We start from the raw sequence: 9,752 nt of genomic DNA, 5'->3' as shown, positions 1-9,752 counted from the left end.
ATGTCGTATGCCCCCCGAAAAATCCATCAAAACATCCCATAAACCCAGAACCTCAAGATGTCCTACTAGAGAGCAAGTTAACAAGAAAATGACTTGAAAAGGAGATGATGAATATGAAGCGGAGACATGAGGATGAGCTAGAAGAAGTGAAGAAAGAGACGGCAAGAAAGGTACGGATGGCTTTGGAAGAGCGGGATGAGTGGCAAAGCAAGTTTGAGGAAGTGAACGTGGAAAATTCTTCTCTGATAGCCAAGATGCAAGAACTCCAAAGTGCCAACAATGCTTTGCAGCACGAGGTTACAAAGACAAGAACAAACTATCCAAGAGTTGAGAAATGACTGCGGCTTGTTGGAAACTGCCATAGAGGGCTACAAGGAACAATATGAAGCAGTAAGGCAAGAGTATTTCCAAATGAGGGAAAGAAATTATTCGTGCACACAAAGCCTTCAAAGGAAAGAAGCTGAAATGCGATGGATACTAAGATAGATGAGAGAAATGGCATTTAGAGCACGAGTAATGGTAGACAAGACTGAAGAACTCAGGTGAGAGATTCTTCCGAGGGATGAATTGAGTGAGTGGTTGATCGATCACCTCAGGATGGTTAGGGACCAATATGAAAAAGTTGGTTTTTCCTTTTGGTAGTTATGTAATGGTTTTAAACAATGATGTAATCGGATATTTCAGTTCTATGGATGTGGATTTTCTTATGGTAAATGTTGGATAGCCAATATTTTTCCTATTTTTCTTTTCTTTTCAAACACATTTCACTTGCATCATAGTTGCATGATTCATATAAATAGTAACAAATGACAATGCACTCATCAACATAAAATTCTAACTTATCCATTTGGCCCATAAAAGAATAAAATTCTAGAGAAACAAACCCTACACAGATACAACACAAGAGCTCGCTCTAAGATCATGGGGGACGAACACTCGAAGAGAATGGACAAGATCGAGAAGAAGTAAGAAGAGATTATGGGTCAGTTGTCAAAGATTTTGGAGTTGATGTCTACAGATGAAGGGAAGAGAGTGGCGGGGAGTTCTGGTGCACCAGAAGATGTTCAACAGACAGAAGCCAATACAGACCCTGTATATCCATTAGGATTCACACCACCACCGGCAAAGTGTCACGACCCGAAACTTCCCTTGGGCCTATGACAACCGTCGCGACTTCCCGATTGACACTCATTACCCGGAATGCCAACCGAAATCCCACAAGGCTTATATATCAGTTTCTTTCCTTTCTTGTGAGCAATCGTTGTGAAACATTCCATTAAAAACAATTACCGGTCGTTTCCGACTCAAATAAATCCAAAGAAAAATTTTTTTAAAGTATTTATAGACAAATATCACTATTCAAAATATTGATTAAAATATAGTATTTTTTTGTATAAAACAATATTTATAGAAACACGTGTAAGAAATCTTTTGTAACGTGTAAGTAAAATAAATTCACATATACAAAAATTTACAAAGTTATAATGTACAATAATGGTTACAATGACAAGTGGCCCAAAATACACCCAATGTTAGTGCTAGAAACCTACTGTCTGTGTGATAGAGATGTCAACTGGAATCCTCGATAAAATAGGGTATCTACAAGCTACCACAGACCTCAAATGTTTGGAAAGGAGGTGAGTGAGATTTTGCAATCCTAATGAGTAAACAGACATTATCATAAATATCTAAAGGTGAGTAAAATGGAGGCAAGTTTAAACAACAAATCACAAACCATTTCATAAGGTTTTCAATTTCTTTCTTAAACCATAAAACATTTGTAATTTACCAAAACAGTTGTCAAGGCTTATAACCTTTATTAAAAACATGGCTCAAGCCAAAATCTAGTCCTTGGGGATACCTTGGCCGAGGCATCTAACCGAGTCCGCCAAGGTTGTCAAGATATTTATATGTTAAACACATTCCAGTTTTGAAAACAAGTCGTTCCTTGACGTTGGCCGAGTTACACATTCACGTGGGGGTTCGACGTGAAGTGAACTCTAACACTACCTCGGGAGTTACCCTCATCGCCTCTACAACCGGAGTAACTATGAAATTGGGTTTACCGTGCCCCTCTAATAGGCAGTCCATGGAAACCCATCACTGCAGTGACTAAACCACCAATTTTAATAAAATTTTGACAGTATAACGTGGCTTTTATTTATTTACCCAGTCTGCATAATAAAAACAGCTTAAATAAATTCCCAATGCAATTTATCAAATATAGCCACCTATACTCATATTTCATAAGCTATTCATAGGAAAATATATATTTCAAAATAATTGTCAGCCTCCAATTACTCAATTTCATAATCAACACAATATATTTTTTATTTGTCACATTTATTTCTAAAACATCAAAAATCCCGTTTTAATCTCGTTTTTATTTCATAAAATACATAAACAGCATTTAAAAATAAACTCTAGATAATTTACAATAATAATAAGTTTACTCACCGTTTGTACAAACTAAAAGCTTTCTAGGTGCCTCAATAACTACTCGTCGGGTACAATTTCTTTGCCTTTACCAGAAGGCTCTCCTCCTAGACACATTGCAAAAATTTATTCAATTCATCACATTAATGCTAAATAACTATATATTTGACTTAAATCCTATACTAATGCATGGTATGAAATGCAATAGCCAAAAATGGCTTAAACGCGGTATTAACCTATTTTTGGCACTTTACCCGATAAATTGCTAACGCGTTCCATTTTAGCTCTAAATCATCCCATTCTCTCTCCAACATTTCTAACCATTAAATATCAGCCAATAACCTTTTAAAATCACTAAAATCAGTTCACTTTCCTCCTTGGAAAATTTGGCCAAAAATGGGACATTAACTCGGTAAATTTTCTACTTTGTTTTTCTATCACATTTAATCATTTTTCATCATTTTCTCTTCACTTCTCTTAGAATAAAAATCAGTTCATCATCATTGGACATCAATGCATATTCAGCCAAAGGTAGGTATTGTGGAAATTTCATGCTTTCTTGCCCAATTTAATTTCTAAACACATTTAACTAACTAAAACTACCAATTTAACTAAAACTCAAAACCTAAAAATTTCAAAGTCTCTCCCCTAGAATTTCGTCCAGCCCTTGATGTCACTTTTAGATCTCTCTCCTCAAGCATGCTAAATGGAAACAAAGGCATAAGAAAGGTAGAAATCAAGCTAAAGTCGAAAAATCTTACCGTTAGACGCGTAAACGGGCGAAAAACGCGAATTCCCCTTTGAATTTTCTTGTTTCTCTTTGGTTTTTCTTTTTTTCTTCCTTTCCTCTCTATTTTCTCTCTTGTTCTCCCTTATGGCCGGCCAGCACTTAAAATGGGGTTTAAATGGGCTGACTTTTCATTAAAATAATATTATATCATTAAAAAAAATGCCACGTGTCACTTTCCCATTGGCCCATTTTTAAAATTTCATCCATTTGTTTCCAAATTTTCACCATACACTTGTCCCACATATCCATAGCTTAGATAAAATTCTCAGACTTATCCAAAGTCTCGGTGGAGTAATTTTTTAAATTTACACTTTTGCCCCCGTAAAAGTGAAAAATTACATTTTTGCCCAAAAAACTGAAAAATTGCCCATAGACATATTTTTCATCCCTTATACTCATACCATTCTCCAATTTGTCAAATTTGATCTAAATTCTCTCAAAATCTCAAATTTTGTCCGCGAATGGTAAAATTACGATTTTACCCCTACACTCCAAAAATCACCAGAATTAAACTTTTTCACTTCCTATCATTAAATTATACTCCAAATAGTTAATCTTGGTAAAAAATGTCACTCCATTATTAAATTATTATCTTAGGTGGCAAAATGACGATTTTACCCCTAAACATCAAAATTTTCAATTTTTCCCCAAATGAACCCTCGAACTCCAAACAATCATTTTTAGTCATTCCTTGACTATAAAACGTTAAATTTCATCCTACAATTCCTATTTGAACTAGTTCGAGGTTAAATCAATTCAAGTGTACCGTTAGGTACAATACCAGGTTTCGTCTATTCTTAGGGACTTTCCTAACGTAATAACATGCTACTCAGTGCATGTATGTCATGACATGTGTTTATAGGGTCGAGTTTTACACAAGAAATACGTCTATCCCCATGCCATCGATAGGACAATATCCGTTCCTTGGGATGCCAATGCCTACAGGGCCACCACAAACTTATACCCAACAGAGGCCAATTGGAGAGGCAAGTCCTTCAGACCCCATCTCCGTACATGATCTGGACGATCCAAAAGAACAAGAGAAGCTCAAGTGTGGATCCGTTGAATCAAAGGACAATCCCGGTACATACCAAAAATTTAACCTTTTGGAGGAGAGACTACGCATGATAGAAGGAATGGGAATGTATTGCTCTATGGATGCAATCGAACTCTGTCTCGTTCCAAATGTGGTTATACCCCCAAAATTCAAAGTTTCAGACTTTGAAAAGTATGATGGAACCAAGTGCCCGGTCACACACATTACCATGTATTGTAGAAGGATGGCTGCATATGCCCATGATGACAAGCTCTTGATACATTTCTTCCAAGATAGCCTCACTGGTGCTACAGCAAAGTGGTACGTCCAATTGAAACGCAATTGAATCCACACATGGAAGGACCTTGCTTGGGTGTTTGTAGCTCAGTATAAGCATGTTACAGATATGGTTTCGGATTGCCTTTCTTTACAAAACATGGAGAAGAAACCCACTGAAAGCTTCAAAGAATATACTCAAAGATGGAGGAATATGGCTTCTCAAGTTCAGCCACCATTGACTGAGAAAGAGACCACCGTGATGTTGTTTAACACCCTCCAAGCTCCTTACTATGAATGATTGGTCGGTAGTGCCACAAAGAACTTCGCTGATATGGTGATTTCAGGAGAGATGATAGAGACTGCTATTAAGCAAGGGAAGATAGAAGGAGATGATGCAACACACACAAAAAAAAGGGAAACTTTTAAGAAGAAGGAAGGAAAAGCCCAAGCCATCACTTTGGGACAACCCCAATGAGGAAGCTACAACCCTTACCAGCCATATCCACCATACCCCTATTACCCAGTTGTGAATAACGCTTCACAAAGCACATACCTATATCCACCCATGCCAAATGCCTTTTCTAACCTGTACCCATATGCTCCCATCCAACGAACACCTTACCCCATAAATATCCACCCACTTACTTCCACACCCGTTACAGCTTCAACCATATAACAAACAACACCTTCAAACAACCATACTGCCGGTGAATCAAGAGGATGGCGAAACAAGCAAGAGAAAGTGCAGTTCGACCCAATCCCAATCTCATATGCTGAACTCTTCACTTAGTTAGTTACAAACCATCTGGTGGCACTTTTATACATAGAGCCATTAAAACCTCCATTCCCAATATGGTATGACGCTTCCGCCCATTGTGATTATCATTATGGAATCGAAGGTTACTCGATCGAGAATTGTACAGCATTCAAACATAAGGTGCAAGGGTTGATCAAGGCAAGAATCCTGAATTTTGAAAAGAAGCCGAAACAGAATGTTAACAACAACCCACTGCCAAATCATGTTGGGGCAGGGGTAAATGCAATCGAAGGGGAGGTGTACGTTAAAAGAAACATTCGGGAAGTGGAAACCCCCATGGAGAAAGTGTTTGAAGCCTTGGTAAAGGTCGATATGCTCGAGGTTTGGCCGAAATGTCCTAATGTGAATGACTTGAGAGATATCCAAGGACCATACTACTTATATCACAAAGGATGTGTGGGGCATTTAATTCAAGATTGTAGTTCTTTCTGGAAGGAAGTGCAAATGATGATGGACGAATCAAGGATTGAATTCTACGTGGAAGCCTCAAGGCCAACAGTAAACATGATGGCCAAAGAGTCCACTCACCCAATGAAGATAAAACCTTTAACCATTTTCTATGAACTAAGAGGAGAGTTTGTGGAAGATAGAACCCATGCCAAAATGACCATCGAAGTCCCTAAACCTTTCCCCTACAAAGATGACAAAGCTGTCCCGTGGAACTACAATTGCAATGTACAAGTTTCAAATGCGGGGAAATGAATGGCCAAATCTCAAGATAATGCTGCAAATATAACGAGTATTGGGGGGATTACCCACAGCGGGCGTTGCTATATACCAGAGGCATTGGAGAATCTCAGGAAGAAGAAGAGAAAAGAAAAAGAGTAAACTCTTAGAGAAGAAAAAGTGCAATCTCAAGAATCGACAAATGGCTCAAAGGGACCAATGACGAAAAAAAAAGCTGTAGAGTTCCTTAAGTTCATCAAACACAGTGAATACAATGTGGTCGAGCAATTGAATAGGTTGCCTGCTCGTATCTCACTGTTATCATTGCTCCTCAGCTCAAAACCACATAGGAATTCTTTGATGAGGATTCTGAACCAAGCATATGTGGATCACGACATTTCAGTTGAAACTTTGGACTACAATATTGGGAACATTTCAGTGGGTAATATAATATCCTTTAGCGATGAAGAAATCCCTTCTAGAGGTAGAGGAAACTATAAAGCCTTGCTTATCACTACCAAGTGTAAAGGTTGTACCTTCGTAAAAGTGCTGCTTGATAACGGATTGTCCTTGAATGTGATGCCCATGGGGACCTTGGCCCGCTTACCCATCGACATGTCTTACATGAGAAAGAGCTAGATGATTGTGAGAGCCTTTGATGGGACAAGGAGAGAAGTAGTAGGGGACATTGAGATACCGGTAGAAATTGGCCCGTGTACCCTTACCACTAAATTCCAAGTTATAAATATTGCTCCTTCATACAATTATTTGTTGGGAAGACCTTGGATCCACTTTGCTGGGGCCATACCTTCATCGCTTCACCAAAAAGTCAAGTTCATCGTGGATGGGAATATTGTATGTGTTAATAGGGAAAAGGACTTACTCATAAGCAAGCCAGCAGATACTCCTTACGTGGAAGCGGCGGAAGAAGTGCTTGAATGTTCCTTTCGATCCTTCGAGTTTGTTAACACCACATATGTTAGAGAAGGAACCACACCACCTATTTCGAGGCTTTCCAAAATCACCGAGATGGCTGTCAGTCAGATAGTAAGAAAAGGATACCGAGTGAGGGTAAGACTAGGAAAAGAGCTGCAAGGCATTAAAAGGCCAATATGTGCTATTAAAAATGAAAAAAGGTTTGGCTTGGGATATAGGCCAGCTAAGAAGGAAAGAGAAGAAATGATAGTCGAAAGAATAAGGGAAAGGTTGGCTCGCTTTAAGGGGCACAGGTTGGAAAACCATAGAATGATATATCCTCATTTCTACGAGACATTTCGGTCCGGAGGCTACATCTTTCCTGAATAACTCACCGTTGGAAGCCGAAAATCAGTGTCAGCATTATGGGAAGCCTTTTTTGATTTATCAATATGAGCAACAGAGGAAAGTAAAGAGCAGTCAGGAAATGTGGATGAGATTCCTACTACATACCTCGAGCCACCGAAGTTGAAGTTGAGCAATTGGACCACCATGAGTTTACCAGTCACTTGTGATTCAATTTCGAAGTAATGCAAACTAAACATCCATGCTTATGCCTAAGAGCATTGGAAATTTTATGTATCGGGCTTTTTATCATTTATCATTTTAATAAAATGACATGTGTAATTCATTTCTCATATCTCCTCTATTGTCATTTCATTTCTTTACTTCAATTGTTTGTGTTTATGATAGCTCTATATCCTTCAATTCCCTTTGTCTGCCAGGGTTTTCAAGTAATGAATGCAAAGATGGTAATGATAGTAGTTTTGAGGTTAATTTTGAAAAAGGTACAAGTGTCAGTGAACTTGACGATACAGAAAACGTGGAGAATTATGATTTAACTCCGGACTTGTTAAGATTAGTAAAACAGGAGGGGAGACAAATTGTCCCACATTAAGAGACACTTGAAACGATTAATTTAGGAAATGAAGATAATAAGAAAGAAGTTAGAATTGGTACGACGTTTGTCACGACCCGAAACTCCCCATCGAACCCGTGACAACCGTCTCGAGGCCTCGACAAACATTCTTCACCCCGAATGTCGATCGAAACCTCGCAAGGCTCTCGTATCAGCTTCCACACTTCCTCGGTGAGGAATAGTTATCAAATATCAAAATACGAAGGATTACAAATCATTTCCAAATTAGTACATAACATATTGTTTTTTTTTTTTTGCTCACAGGGGCATTTTCGTCAATTTTTTTCAAAAATCTCAAAACTTGCTAAAAATATAGTAGGTAAGTAGAAAATATATATTTAATGATTTAAAAACAAATTAAGTATCTAAAACGTTCATTTGAAATGAAAATTTGACCATATGAATATAATAAAAATATTCAATAAAATAAACTATTTTCTTGTAAAATAATTTTCATAAAACTATCGGTACATAATTCTTATAGCGTAAAAGTTAATTATATTCATATATACTATAAAGCAAATTACCAAAGCATAAAATTTCTTTTACAGTGACACGTGGGCCCACCTCTAACCAAAATGCATCGGAAGCTGGAAACCTACAACTTTTACCGATTCGAGTCCAAATGAAAGTCCTTATCAAAGTCAGCTAACTATGGAATTTCCCGAGCTTGAAATGTGAGGAAATGAGGGTGGTGAGATTATAAAATCCCAGTGAGTAAATAGATACCATCTAAACTATCAAAAGTCGAGTAAATGGAGATAATTAAAATAAGTCATCATACTGTAATTTCATTACCTTTCAACTCATTTCAACCAAATAAAATCAATCCATATAAATAGAGTAATCAACTTGGCTTATGAATTTCTTAAAACTTTGGCTCGTGCCAAAACTCATACTCGACGATACCTTGCGCAGGGCATCCAACCGAGTCCGCCAAGGCTGTTAAAAGTTTTGTATACACTTAAAATATATTTTTAGTTTGAGAAAAATACAGCCGTTCCTTGGCGTTGATTGAGTTCCCCTTCACGTGGTGGTTTAGCGTGAAGTGAACCCTAAGCTTTACCCCAGGAGATACCCTACGCACCTCTCCGTTCGAGGTAAAAATATAATGGAGTTTACCGTACCCCTCTAATAGGCTGGTCCACGGAACCCCCTCTACAGTGAATAATTAGTATATAATCCACCAATCAATAAAATTCATTCTAGCATGACATGACAATTTATCGCAACCTAGCCTTTCAAGGCTGAATACTCAGTACAAATAATTTTAACACCAAAATCAGTTTAGCCATTCAATTTAAAACCATAAATTTACAACACAAGCAGGCAGTCTCCAATTACTCTATTTTCAAAACCAGTATTCGATTTTCCAAAAAATTTATAAAATCATTTTATAAAATCACAATTTCTTCTAAAACATAGCAATTTACCATTTAAACCCATTGTCCATAAAATCACACAATTGTATAAAACTACTCTAGATAATTAAGATGATAATAAGTTCACTCACAGTTTTAGGAGTCGATGTACTCCTAATCCCAGTCTCCAAGCACAATCTCTGTACTTTTACCAGTGTACTTTGCTCACCACCTATCCACAGTGTATAATACATAATTCACCACATCAATGCATGACCATTATAAAATCGATTCAGGCTCGGTATATATGCATGATATGATATACAACTTATCCGACTACCGCTTAAATGCGGTGCTGACCTAATTCGGCCTATTATCTCCAATTTAACTCCAAATCAATTCTTCTCACTTTCTACACTCCAATTATACTTAAATTACCTTAGTGACTGTGAATGAGATTCAATTTATCAGTC

This window comes from Theobroma cacao, chromosome 5 (genome assembly GCF_000208745.1).
Source record: "Theobroma cacao cultivar B97-61/B2 chromosome 5, Criollo_cocoa_genome_V2, whole genome shotgun sequence".
Taxonomy (NCBI): Eukaryota; Viridiplantae; Streptophyta; class Magnoliopsida; order Malvales; family Malvaceae; genus Theobroma; species Theobroma cacao.
The sequence above is the reverse complement of the archived record's forward strand: the minus strand, read 5'-3'. Positions refer to the sequence as shown.